Source organism: Bos indicus, chromosome 5 (assembly GCF_029378745.1).
Source record: "Bos indicus isolate NIAB-ARS_2022 breed Sahiwal x Tharparkar chromosome 5, NIAB-ARS_B.indTharparkar_mat_pri_1.0, whole genome shotgun sequence".
Lineage (NCBI taxonomy): Eukaryota > Metazoa > Chordata > Mammalia > Artiodactyla > Bovidae > Bos > Bos indicus.
The window spans coordinates 56,543,592-56,558,333 of NC_091764.1; positions in this window are offsets into that span (position 1 = coordinate 56,543,592).

Genomic DNA, 14,742 nt, shown 5'->3' on the forward strand with positions numbered 1-14,742 from the left:
TTGATTTTTTTGTTATTGAGTTATACGAGCTGTTTGCATATTTTGGAAATTAAGCCCTGTTAGTTGCATCATTGGCAAAAATAATTTCTCCCATTCAGTAGGTTGTCTTTTCATTTTTTTATGGCTTCTTTTTCTGTGCAAAACTTGTAAGTTTGATTAGGTTCCATTTGTTTATTTTTATTTCTATTCTATTTTTATTTCTATATTTATTGGAGACTGACCTAAGAAAACATTGCTATAATTTATGTCAGAAACTGTTTTGCCTATGTTCTCTTCTAAGAATTTTATGATGTCATGTCTTATATTTGTCTTTAAGCCATCTTGAGTTTTGTATGTGCATATGTGTGTGTATGGTGTGAAGGAGTGTTCTAACTTTATCGATTTACATCACTTGGCGTAACATTTTTGAGATTCATCTGTGTTGTAGCTTGTATCTATACTTCATTTCCGTTTATGGCTAAGTAATATTCCATTGTGTGGATATAGTGCATTTTGTTTATCCATTCAAAGAGTGTTTTTTTTTTAAGTCTGCTAATTGACCTTTTTAGTTGTGGTAAAATAAGCATAACATCAAATTTACGATTGTGGCTATTTTAAAGTATATAGTTCAGTAGAATTAAGTACATTCACATGCACTTTTTAAAATTCTTTTTTAACTTTTAATTGGAAGATAATTGCTTTACAGTGTTGTGTTGGTTTCTGCTATACGATAATGTGACCACAATGTGACAATGCAACCATCACCACCATAAATATACATATGTCTCCTCCCTCTTGAACCTGCCTCCCACCCCCTACCTCATCCCACCCCTCTAGGTTGGCACAGAGCAGCAGGTTGAGCTCCCTGTGTCATACAGCAACTTCTGCTTGGCTACTATTTTACATCCGGTGATGGATATGTTTCAAGGCTACTCTCTCAATCCGTCTCACCCTCTCCTCCCCGCTACCCCTGGCTGTGCCCAGAAGTCCATTCTCTGTGTCTGCATCTCTATTCCTGCCCTGAAAATAGGTTCATCAGTACCATTTTTTTTAGATTTCATACATATACATTAATATACAATATTTATTTTTCTCTTTCTGACTTATTTCACTCTGTATAACAGGCTATAGGTTCATTCACCTCACTAGAACTGACTCAAATTCATTCCTTTTTATGGCTAAGTAATACTTCTTTATCCATTCATTGCTGATGGACATCTCGGTTGCTTCCCTGTCCTGGCTACTGTAAATAATGCTGCAATGAACTCTGGGGTGCATGTATCTTTTTGAATTATGGTTTTCTCAGTATATGTCGAGTAGTAGGAATTATGGCTTTCTCAGTATACGCCCAATAGTGGGATTTTAGTGTCTGACTCTTTGTGACCCCATGGACTGCAGCCCACCAGGCTCCTCTGTCCATGGAATTTTCCAGGCAAGAATTTTGGAGTGGGTTGCCATTTCCTCCTCTAGGGGATCTTCCTGACCCAGGGATTGAACTCACATCTCCTGCGTCTCTTGCATTGGCAGGCAGATTCTTTACCACTGTTGGGTCATATAGTAGTTTTATTCCTAGTTTTTAAATATAACCTCCATACCATCCTTCATAGTGGCCACATCAGTTTGCATTCCCACCAACAGTGCAAGAGGGTTCCCTTTTCTCCACATCCTCTCCAACATTTATTGTTTGTAGGTTTTTTGATGATGGTTTTCTGACCAGTGTGAGGTGATACCTCATTGTAGTTTTGATTTGCATTTCTCTAATAATGAGTGATGTTGACCATTTTTTCATGTGTTTATTGGCCATCTGTACATTCACATGTACTTAATGCCACCGTCACCACCAGCCATCTCCATGGAAAAGGATATTTTACATATTTCAGTTTTCTTAAAGCTTTCTCTACTCATGACACTTCTGACACCAAATGTGTAGAGTTTCCCCCCAAAACCAACCAGTTTTCCAACTCTCCAGACATCAACTACGTATTCTGTAATTCAATTCTGACACCAACCACCTGGAGTTAATGTCAGACTCCACAGTATTCTTGCCTGGAGAATCCCATGGACGGAGGAATCTGGTAGGCTACAGTCATGAGGTCGCAAACAGTCGGACACGACTGAGCGACTTCACTTCACTTCACTACAGGTTTAAGGGCTCACAAGATTGTCTTTACTTCAGTTGCAAGCAATGGGTTCCTCTAGGTACCCACACTTCTATCCAACGTGACTACAAAGTTGGGGGTTCCCACAATCCCCTCCTGCCAGTTTTCATAAGTTGGTAGAATGACTCACAAAACTCAGGAAAACATTTACTTATGTTCACTGTTTTATTGTAAAGGCTATAAATGAAGAGCCAGAAAAAGAGGTACATAGGGTGAGGTCTGTCTCCAAGGAGTTTAAATACACCACCCTCCTGGCACATGGATGTGTTGTTCACCAAACTGGAAGCTCTCTGAACCCCATAGTTTAGGAATTTTTATGGAGGCATCGTCACATAGACATGATTGATTATTAATTTAGCCTCCCAACACCATTCTTCTCTCCAGAGGATAATGGGAGTGAGGCTGAAAGTTCTAAGCTTCTAATCAAGGCTTGGTCTTTCTGGTGGGCACCCCCATCCTGAAGCCATTCAGGAGCTGGCCAGGAGTCACCTCATTAGAACAAAGACATTCCTATCACCCAGGAATTTCCAAGGAATCTGGGAAATCTGTGTAAGATGCTCTCATCACTCAGAAAATTACAAAGGTTTTAGGAGCTCTGTGTGAGGAACTGGAGGCAGAGACAAAAATACATATTTCTTTTTTTTTAATTTCAGAGTTTTATTGTATTGCACTAAAGGAACAGCTGGATGGTTATACAATGTTCTCTCTCATTCAGTTTTGAAAATCTAAAGTACTTGTAAATTCTTAAGAATACCTTTATCACCAGATTATAACATTAAGTATAGTAACTAATTTCTTAATAAGTAAAGTCTCACAAATTAAAACACATTTAAAATAGCTTTAAATACATTCTTCACAAGTAAGTCAGCATATATTTTTGTATCATGTTCACTTATGCTTAAGAATTAAAGCAAGTATATTACATTGGTGGAAATATGAGAAAATCTCTCATTCATGCAACATACAGGGACAGTATTTCAAGTCCAAGAGGAAAAAAATCCCACTCATTATTTTTTTAATGCATCCATATATAATCACTACATGATAGATAAGGAAACCCATGAAGTTTCCCACAGGTCAGATACATATTTTCAGTTCATCAGAACTGATATCTACATGAGCTGATATCTACAGCTAATTTACAATTAAATGGTATTTCAATAAAACCAAAATGAGTCCTATAAGCGCCTATAAACAAAAGCTTCCAATGGACTAAGGACAGTCAATAATTAATGCAATTATTCAAGGGATTATGGCTGTTCCTTAAGGAGTGCAAGTTCCAACCTGTCAACATCAGAGGCATCAGATCAGATCAGTCGCTCAATCGTGTCCGACTCTTTGCGACCCCATGAATTGCAGCACGCCAGGCCTCCCTGTCCATCACCAACTCCCGGAGTTCACTGAGACTCACATCCATTGAGTCAGTGATGCCATCCAGCCATCTCATGCTCTGTCGTCCCCTTCTCCTCCTGCCCCCAATCCCTCCCAGCATCAGAGTCTTTTCCAATGAGTCAACTCTTCGCATGAGGTAGCCAAAGTACTGGAGTTTCAGCTTTAGCATCATTCCTTCCAAAGAAATCCCAGAGGCATCATTTTATATTAATTTATATGTAATTCCATTTAAATTCTTTATCCAAGTATAACATATGAAAACAGTCTTTCCAAAAGCAAAAAAATGTGGAAACATTTAAAAACTAAGAAATCATTTTTTAAAGTAACTGATCAGATTCCATAGGCCACTCTTGGAAATAGGATCTTGCTGGATAGAATCCATTCGTTGGTGGCTTTTTGCATGCACTTAACTGGACCAATTCTTCTGAGTGTTGTTCTAAGAGCTCACCAAAACATAGATCATGCCATATAGGTAGTAAAAAAAAAAAGGCTAGAAGATAAAAAGCTAATTTGCACCATCCTTTTTTCTGACAATATGCTAGAATATCTGCATTCACGATGGTTGTAGGATCATAGAGTCCTGGTCCACTCATCACTGGTCTACTCATATACTTCCAAATATGATATGCCAAGAGGGGCATATTGACACCCAGTGTAAACCACTCTGCTACATAAAGAAACAAGACACAGAAGAAAGCATGAAAAAAAAAAAAAAAAAAGAATGTAAGCATGGCTAAGGTAGTCTGGAAGGACAAAAGGATTCAGGGTATTACACTGGTCTATAGGATTCTTGTAATCAGTCTTCAACTCATCCAATGCTATAAACAAATGGCGAAGAAGATGAATATGGAGGTGAGCAGCAGCGCCAGCCAGCATATAGCAGAAGGCCTCGAAAGTGAATGCAGTGGCCTGGGAGAAGGGAGCAGCGCTTTGCCAGCGGAAAAAGGCCGTGCAAGGCCCTCTGAGTAAAACCATTCACTTCCTGAGGCCACATCCTATATCTCCACTGCCGCTGCCTCCGCCGCCCCCAAAATATATATTTCTTACTGTGTTACACCTCCACTCACATATCAGATCACTCCCAGGTCCAGAAATCTGTCATGATGAGCTGTGACGATGTAAAATGTGGCGTTCAGGGGGCTTCCCTGGTGCTCAGTGGTAAAGAATTCGCCTGCCGCTAATGCAGGAAACATGGGTTGGATCACTGGTCTCTCAAGATCCCACATGCGGTGGAGCAACTAAGCCCATGCACCACAACTATTGAGCCTGTGCTCTAGAGCCCAGGAACCGCAACTACTGGATCCCGGGTGCCCTAGACCCCAGGCTCTGCAACAAGACCAGCCACCGCAGTGAGAAGTCTGTGCACCGCAACTGGAGAGTAGGTCTCGCTCTCTGCAACTAGAGAAAAGCCAGGGAAGGAACGAAGACCCAGCACAGCCAAAAATAAATAAATAAATAAGTACGTTCTCTCCATCATGTCCGACTCTTTGTGACCCCATAGACTGTATAGCCCTCCAGGCTCCTCTGTCCATGGAATTTTCCAAGCAAGAGAACTGGAACGGATTGCTATTTCCTACTCCAGGAGATCTTCCCGATTCAGGGATGGAACCTGAGTCTCTGTGTCTCCTGCGTTAGCAACTGGATTCTTTACCACTGGCACCACCTGGGAAGCAATAAGTAAATAAATAATTTTTTAAAAGGCAGAGAGGAAGAAAATGATTTTAAAAACAGATAAAGTGTGATGTGTGTGTGTGTGTGTGTGTGTGTGTGTTTGCCATGTCGTGAGGCTTGTGGGATCTTTGTTCCCTGACCAGGGACCAAAACCCAGGCTCTGGCAGTGAAAGTGCCCAGTTGTAACCACTGAACTGCCAGGGAAGTCCCTAAAATGAGGTTTACTTTTATTTTCCAGACAGTTCTACTCTCTCTGTTTAGGATCTCAGTTTCTATCCTATGGGCTACCTCTTTTCAGTAAGGAACCTTCTGAGAATTTTCACTTCCTTCTTCAGTGCCTTTGACCCACACAGATGGAGGCTCCAGTGGACTGCAGACCCTCCAGAAAGACCTTTAGTTCTGGCTTCTGTTCCCTCCACGTGGACCACACATTCTGATCTGTGATCATTTCCTTTCCTCTCAAGATTGTCTTATAGTGGCTTGCTCCCAGGTCTCTGAATCTTCTGTCAAGGACCTCTTCTGTCCCACATGGAGACATCACTCCTTGGTTCCTCACCTCCACCTGCTCCCCAGTCCCCTCCCCCACCCCATCACCCAACTGTGTTAATTTCAGCAAGAGGAAATGCTGGTGGTTCCTTCTGGCAGAGGCCCAGAGGGAAAGCTGCTCCCTCAGGAAGGAATAAGTGATAGCTCGGCAGTTTTCTTGTGGGTGTTTTTCTTAGGAGGGAGGAGGTAGGCAGCTGGAAAGGGAGACTGGAAGGGAGGGGGAAAGGGAGGGGCAGGAGCCCAGGCTTCTTGCCAAGCTGGGCAGGAGGAGGGGGCGGCAAACAGCTTTGCTCCAAGCAATAAGAGCAGCAGCAGCCAAACAATTCCTGGAAATTTACTCTTTCCTCTCTCTCCTCCCAACCTCCCCTCTCCTCCCCCCCTTTTTTTTTTCAAAAATATATAGACAAGACATTGTAATCAACAATCAGAAAGGAAGGAAGGTACCAGGAAGGAGTTATTGGGAGGCACAGATAAAGGCAAGCAGCTTCCCAGGGTCGGGAGGGGGCCAGGGGCTTGTGTCTGGACATTGGAGAAAGGGGCAAGTGTGAGCTGTCCCAGGAATTGCCCTGCTTGCCCGGCCTGTGTGGCCAAGGACCCTACTTCATGTGCAAGGGCAGGTGGATTGTGGACAGGTTAAGGCAGAGGAGTTTGGCAACAACTGCACTTCCTTCCCCAACCTGAGCTTCCTGAAGGTCACTGAGTGCAGAAGCCAAGTCTAAGCTTGGAATTGCTCTGCCTGCCTGCAGTTGCTTCCCCTTGTCAGATCAGGGGCTCCTCAGGCTCCCCAGTGATGAATACAGTCCGGCGACCGGATCCTGGCTCTGTTCAGTTCTTCTTGCTCTCTCACTCATTCTGGAGACGGTAGAGAGAATCCTAGCTTGGGGACCAGACCTAGCTTTGACACCTTGTCCCACCAGTAAGTAACTTTGTGACTTTGGGCAAGTCACTTTATCTTCCTGAGCCTACATTTTTATGTATACAATGAAGATGATGGTGCTCCTTGCAGGATTATTGTATGAGATACATAACACTGTATATGTAAAGCATCTGGCATAAGCATGCCCCCTTTTCCACTTCTTGGAAAAATCCCTTTTTAATGGAATTGACCGAGATCCTCTCTACCTTTCCACCAACACTATCCATTTTTTCCCACTCTAAATTGGCTCAACTGGAGAAGGAAATGGCAACTCACTCCAGTATTCTTGCCTAGAGAATCCCAATAACAGAGGAGCCTAGTGGGCTGCTGTCCATAGGGTCGCACAGAGTTGGACACGACTGAAGCGACTTAGCATGCATGCATGCTTTGGAGAAGGAAATGGCAACCCACTCCAGTATTCTTGCCTGGAGAATCCCAGGGACAGAAGAGCCTGGTGGGCTACCGTCTATGGGGTCGCACAGAGTCAGACACGACTGAAGCGACTTAGCAGCAGCAGCAGCAAATTGGCTCAACACCACCTTCCTCTTCTATTTAGTTATCCTATGACAGTGTGTTTCTTACATAGAAGGTCAAGAACCCTCAATGAGTTGTAGTAACAGTTATAGCTCACAGCTACTACCTTTACATTTGCCAGTTGTGACTACTTCATTTAATCCTCACAATTTAAAAAGTGGGTTCTATGTAGATACACAGAGCCAAAGAGAGATTAAACGACTTGCCCGAGTCACACTGCTAGTAGTTCAGTAAACTCTTACTATAAGGATTTTTGAGCTGGATGCTGGCACCTAATGGCTTTAGATGGTCTGTGAACTCACTGAAAAGTACATACAAAACCCTGTCTGTTGTGTGAAGTCATTTTTATGGGGCTTTGAGCCTTCCTTAGATGCTCAAAGGGGTCCATGATGTCCAGAAGGTTAAAAATGACCACCCTAGAAGAGCTTCTCATGGATGAAGGCTAGGATAAAAAACAGTGGGGTAGGGCCGACACTTCCAAGGAGGGGACTCAGCCTTGGGAGTTTTGGGATGTTTCTTGAGTCGGGAGAAGCCCACTTTATGGAGGCTAAGAGAAGAGTGGTTTGATCTGTGGAAGGACGTGAGAAAGGGGAAGTGAGTTGCCTTTGCTCCCAGCCCTTATCCTTCCACAAGATGAAGGACAGCCATTTCCTCTCATGGTTTCCCAAGAAAATGTGTGTGGGGGTATGCACGTTAGTCTAAGGAAGAGGAAGCTTGGAGAGACAGAGACCAGCAGGGCCCCGGGTACCATTCCTCCAGAGAAACCAGCCCCGCCCAGCAACCTCCTGGAATGCCTCAGCATTCCCTTCCTTCACTTGTCCACCCTGCCCCTTGCTTCTTCTCCTCCCTCAGATTCCCTCACCTCCTGACCCAAAGCACCTTCCTGGGGTCTCTGTAGATTTTCTGACAATCCCTTGCTGATAGTATATTTATTCAGTTTCTACTAACTTGTGTGTTAGTTGCTCAGTCATGTCTGACTGTTTGCGACGCCATGGATTGTAACCTGCCATGCTCCTCTGTCCATGGAATTCTCCAGGCAAGAATACTGGAGTGGGTAGCCATTCCCTTCTCCAGAGGATCTTCCCAATCCAGGGATCCAACCTGGGTCTCCCACCTTGTGGGCAGATTCTTAACCATCTAAGCCACCAGGGAAGCCCCCTAGTAACTCATTTTGATCACCTAATGTGTGCTGGACAGAAAGTCCCCTCAAATTCTCCGGTGCTTCCTGAGACCTGAACTTCCTAAAGTTTCATGCTTTTGAAGACAACATATGGATTCTTAGACTCCTGGAGAGCTGGAGTGGAGAGGATTTGCTGAGGCCTTCTGCATTCCCTCCTTTATAATAAACATGAGGGAGATGGAGGCTTTGGGGGATTTCATCTTGTCAGACAAGGTCAGAAATGCAGGGGGAAAAGGAGAGAGGAAGAGGATGTCGTGGAAAGGTTCATTCATTTCTGTCAGATGCCAGGCACTGCCAGGTTCTGGAAATAGAAGATGATGAGCCTCAGCCCTTGCTCTCCAGGGCTCTGAGGCAGCAGTTCTCTAGCACCCAGCACAAGCAGCACAGTCCCCGTAGGTTAGTAACAGTAAGCCATTGCTTCGGGCTTCAGCTGGAACTTTTTGATGCCTATCATTTCTCTTCCCCTCAGACAAAGACTGTTGTAGCCCCAAGGGGAAAGAGGTTCAAGAGGTTTGGCCCAACTCCAGGAATCCTCTCCAGAAGTCACGGATTGGTGGACTGATGAGGACTCTGGTTTCTGCTAGTACTTCCTGAAACACAAACCACCCATGCATGCTTCTTGTAGGGTTACAACTTGGGAGCCAGGCACTGTGGAGGGAGAACCACATCGACAAGGAAGTCTTTCTTCTTGGAGACCCTGGGAGCCTCAGCATGCCTCACCGGCCTCCTGAGGGTGCTGGCTTTTTCCTTGAGGGGTGGAACAGGTCCCGTTGGTGACTTGAACAGGGACTACAGCCCCATCCATCAGAGGCTGCAGGGGTGCCAGGACGGAGGCGCCCCACTCACCAGCTCTGTTTCACTCAGAATTCCACCCCCATTCCAGGATGGTATCCTCCCCCTCATGGAGAAAGCCCCTCCATGCACAGCTGCTCTGGGGTCCAGTCTCAGGTCCTTTCTTCAGTCTCCGGAGTGGGCAGCTCGCTCCTCCTCTCCACTGTCACCCTCATACCAACTGAACTAATTCCTTCCCAATTATTGGGCTTTGCAGCCCTCCGTGCTTGGGGGGAAATTAGCATTCCAGTTAATGATGTCACGGTTCAAATCAGTCTTTTCTTAGTGTCTGCGTGGTCTGGATTCTGTGTGTGTTGCCTGGCAGGGCAGGGTTTGAGCACAGAGCAGGGAGAGGGCAACAGAGCCAGGCACCCAGAGCTGCGGGTAGGGCATCTTCACACAGTGAAAGGGGAACACCTGTTAGAGCAGCTTTGTGTGACCCATCCCAGCATCTGGGAGAAGTCTCACCACTGCCTGTGTCCCCTCATTCCCTTTGTGTCCCCTCTCTTTGCCTCAGACGCCCCACTGCTCTTCTGAACACCTTTTGGGTCCAGAGAACCGTTGTATCAGGAGAGCCTTATTCTCTTTTGCCTTCTCCTTCTAATTCTAGAGAGGCTGGGGGGACTTAGTCTTTCAGGAGGGAATTCTGTGAGCTGAGCCAGAGAGGAAGCCTGGTCAGGGGCTAAGCCAGCTGCTCAAGGTCACACAGCTAACTGGCAGTAGAACTGGGTTCTAAACCATGTGTGTCTTCCCTTATAAGGTGTATTCCCTTGTAAGAATCTCCACTAGATCTAGGAGATCCAGGTCATAGACTTCAACATGAAAAAGGAAAGAATTTAGCTGTGAATTATGAAATCTGGATGTAAGGGTTCTAATCTGTGAGGGTAAGGGTGGGGGTGGAGAGTGGAGAGGTGGGCCAAGGGAACAGGGAGGACTAGGAAAGTGAGGTTGGGAAAAGTATTGTCATCCTTAAGGGTTTGTGTTTAAAATGCAATGACATCTATTAGAAATGACCTAAGTATACCAAAGAGCGTGCATTGAGGTCAGAGTCAGTCATACTCACTGAAGACAGTGAACTGGAAAAACTTGGTAACTCCATGCCAGAGAGCCTGGAACCTGGTTGGCCAAGCATCATCATGCATGTTCCTAATTCCTCCTGTCTGTTTACTAGCCAGACTCTATTTCACCTCACTCTGTGTGTGTCTGTTCCCTTCGAAGCCATGTGGCTATACATGGCATTCCTCATGGGCTTATACTACCTCCTGCGCTGGTACCAGGAGAGGCAGGTGGTGAGCCGCCTCCAGGACAAGTTCGTCTTCATCACGGGCTGTGACTTGGGAACAGGAACCAGCTGGCCAGGCAGCTCTACCTACGAGGCTTGAGGGTCCTGGCTGTGTGTCTGATGGAGTGGGGGACCAAGCAACTGAGGAACCAGACATCAGACAGGCTGCAGACAGTGATCCTGGACGTCACCAAGACAGAGAGCGTTGTTGCTGCCGCCAGTGTGTGAAGGCACGTGTGTGGGACAGAGGTACCACCCAGATTTCTTTTGTATTTATTTCTTCTCTCAGTGTGAAGGGGAGATCCCCTGTCAAGAAAGATTCCAAGGTGTTTTCCAGGACTTGAAGTCCCACCTGCCTTCTTCACCTCACCCAGCTGACAGAGGAGCCTCTTTCACCCCCTACTCCCATCTCTGACCTTGAAGTTTTGCAGCTTGGGGGAGAGTTTCCCCTGATGAGAATGTGTCCTTGCAGACTTCCCATCTGGTGTCCTCTCTTCTCTCAGCAGGTCTGGGTTTCTTGATGCTAAGTGAGCAGGGTGATTGGGGTGCACTTCCTGGAGGAGGGGAGGAGACGGGAGCTCTGGTTGGAAGGCTGCATGGGGCTGGGGCTGGGGGCAGGGCTGGAGCTGGGCTGTGTTCTCAGCCCTGATCATGTTCTTGCTGGTCACCCGTAGTTGTCTTACACGAGTTTAAATGTCACTCATTTTCAGATGATGGCGCAGCTGTCAGGACTTGTGTAAAGATGGTCAGAAAAAACTATGGGGTCACTTTCTCTTCCTCTTTTTTTGTTCACACAGTTCTGCCTGTGGTTTATTGGTGAAAGGAAGAACATTAATTTCTTTTATCTTGGTATAAATGTAAAACATGATCATTGTGGATACAGAAAAGTACAAGGATGAAAACCAAATTCACCTCAAATCTCACCACCCATATATATGTACTGATAACATTTTGACATACATGGTACTATATTTTGCAAATAGTGTTATTGTACTTCTTTTCATTAAAAGAAGGTAATCAATTTTATAACATAGATTATAAATAGAATAATAAATAGAAACATTTCAAAAACATATAAATAAAATTATAAATAGAAACATTTCAAAAACATAATTATTAATGATGGAATATTCTATCCTGTAGGGTAGCATTACTTACTAAAGTGGTATGCAATGGATATGATACATAATGGTTTCCTAGATTTTACTCATTGTGTTGAACATAAATGATGTCTTGGTAGGCTTTTATTTACCCAATTTTCTAGTATAACCATACTTTTTACTTTTTTGGTGGGGAGGGTTTTGGTTGGTTATGTTTGTTTGTTTTTGCCTTGTTAAAATTTTTTATTTTTTATTTTACAATTTTTAAAAGTTGCACTCCATTACACTTATTACAAAATATTGGCTAACATTCCTTGTATGGTAGAGATTCCCAGGTGGTACTAGTGGTAAAGAATCTGCCTGGCAAAGCAGGAGACGCAAGAGACATAGGTTTGATCCCTGGGCTGGGAAGATCCCTTGGAGTAGGAAATGGCAATCCACTCCAGTATTCTTACCTGGAAAATTCCATGGACAAGAGGAGCCTGGAGGACTACAGTCCATGGGGTTGCAAAGAGTTGGACACGACTGAGTGTACACATACATAAGCCATGTGTGGTACAATAATATGATCGTATATATTGATTGGGTGTTTGGTGTCAAATATGGTGGGAAAATATACATTCTGAGGGCAGGTTTAGTGCTAAGCAGCGAAGGGACTAATTCTGTGTGTTAATAATTCCGACACCCTGTTCCCAACTGCCCTGACCCTGCTCTTCTGCCCTGAGTTCTATTAGTTGCTAAGTCTTTAAGTTCTTGGTATTTGTCTTTGTGTCTCCCAGACAGGTTTCCATGAAGCTGGGCGCCTGTTAAATGAGGGGCCTGGGGACAGAGCAGCCTCCTATGGGTCGGAGGAGAAGGTGGATTTTTCTGGCACTAAGTGTAAATTCCGATTTGGGGAGAGTGGTTAATAGAGGCAGCCCTGCTTCCCCTTGAAAGCCTACCCTTGGAATTCTCCAGATTCCTGTAGGAACATTGCTCAGTATTGATGTGGGTATTTCAAAACCCTCTTGGACCTCTCCCCTTCCTCATTCCCATCCATCTAGATCATCAGAGAGCACCGAGCAGTTTCCCTCTAGCTATCTATTTTATACATGTTACTATATATGTCCAATAGTACATAATAAAATGGAATATTACTCAGCCATAAAAAGAATGAAATTGGGTCATCTGTAGAGATGTGGATGGACCTAGGTCTGTCATACAGAGTGAAGTAAGTCAGAAAGAGAAAAACAAACACTATGTATTAATGCATATAGTGTTATTTGCTCAGTCCTGTCCAACTCTTTGCAACTCCATGGATTGTAGCCTACCAGATTCCTCTGTCCATGGGATTTCCCAGGCAAGAATACTAGAGTGTGTTGCCATTTCCTTCTCCAGGGGATCTTCCTGACCCAAGAATTGAACCCAGATCTCCTGCACTGTGGGTGGATTCTTTACTGCGGAGCTACCAGGGAAGCCTCAAAATTAATGTATAAATGTGGAATCTAAAAAACAGTACAGATGAACCTATTACCAGGGCAGGAAAAGAGACACAGATGTAGAGAATGGACATCAGGTCTGTTTTACCCAACTGATCTGCACCAGACCATACTCATCTTTTTGTTTTTGTCTTTTATCTGTTGTCTCTTTTCTTTCTGAATTACCCTCCCTTCCTCATTGTCTCTTTCTGTTTCCCTCTCTTTTCCTCATACTGATTGTTGAGCATTTAGTCCAAAATGTGTCAGAAAATCTGAAAAAAGAAGGGGAATATAATGTATATACTATATAATATAAAATAAAGTGGGAGGGTTGGGAAATGAGAATATATTTGTATGAGATTGCCTTCTGGATAGTCATGAAGTCAATTGAAATATTGAAGCCAAAATGATCTGAGTCTAATACTCTTGAGAAACTCCATGGAGCACGCCTTGCCACGAGCCACCTCCAGATCCGTTACTCACCTGGCCTGAATGGCATGCTCACTCATCTCCCCATGAGCTACATGCCCACCTTCCTGACTGATTTCATGATATACTAGAGATGCATGAGAAGCCCATGAAATCATCAACTTAAAAAAGGCAACAAAAGAAACCCCACAATGTAAGAGCTGTGAGTTAAGTGATTTAGTGTCTTCCTGAGGACAATGTCCCATGAGGACAATGTCCCAGGATAGAGTTTATAGGATAACTCTGAGGTCCTGCCCCAAAGAGGCAGAAACAGAAACCAGTAATTTCGGTTGAAGGATATGTGCAATCAAGCATTCATCTCAGTAGAAGGTTATTGTTAGTCCCAAGGAACATATATCTCAGTTAATGATTTAACTGCTTTGTTAAGTATGGAAAGATGCAAGATTCCATGGTAATAAAGAATTTCTTTGAAATATTTCTATCTGATGGCCTGTTTGCTGTTTTTCCCAGAGCAGAGTTCCTTCTCCTGCTCTTCGTTGTGAATTTCTTTCATTGTACATTATAAGCCAGCAATGTAGTGATGAATGACTTAATCCTTGTAGAACCAGACTGTGAGTGATATTCCTTGCTTTTTTGTTTTTTATAACCCAAGGCTGGGGTGCATGGTAGCGAGGTGTTGGGTACTGGGAGGGGAGAGGATGCATGGGGGGAGGGAAATAAGGTGGAGAGCGGGGTTCTCATGTTACTAGGACACCTATCCCACCCCACTCCCACCTCCTTCCCAGGCTTCTTTTGGGACATTACTTAGGAAGAAACATGTTTTGTAGTGAGAAACTAAGATGAATAGCTCTTGTCTGTGTTGTGTTCCTTGATCAGCCTCTCAAGGCTCTGAGCCTTATGGTCGTCCTGCGACCCAGAGGAATCCACATTTAGGGAAGGGTTGAGCAGCTGGGAGGGTCTCGGGCCCCTACCCTTTGCCCATGTCCACCTCTTCCAGGTGTGCCTTGGCCCTGGCCAGTCTCTCCCTCCCACTGCAATGCACATGGGAGATAAAAGCCCTTCTTCCCTAAACATAGTTGTAGTCAGGGGTATGTGTGGAGGATGGACCAGCAGCCTGACACACCAGCCTAGGTGCCAACTCAGCCAATCTTGGCTGGAAAACAGTGTCTTCAATAGGGGGACATAGAAACCAATTTTTGTTTTGTCCTGAAACCATGCATTTCCATTGATTATATTTTCCTTAAAATAAAAGGTGAAAACTTTATA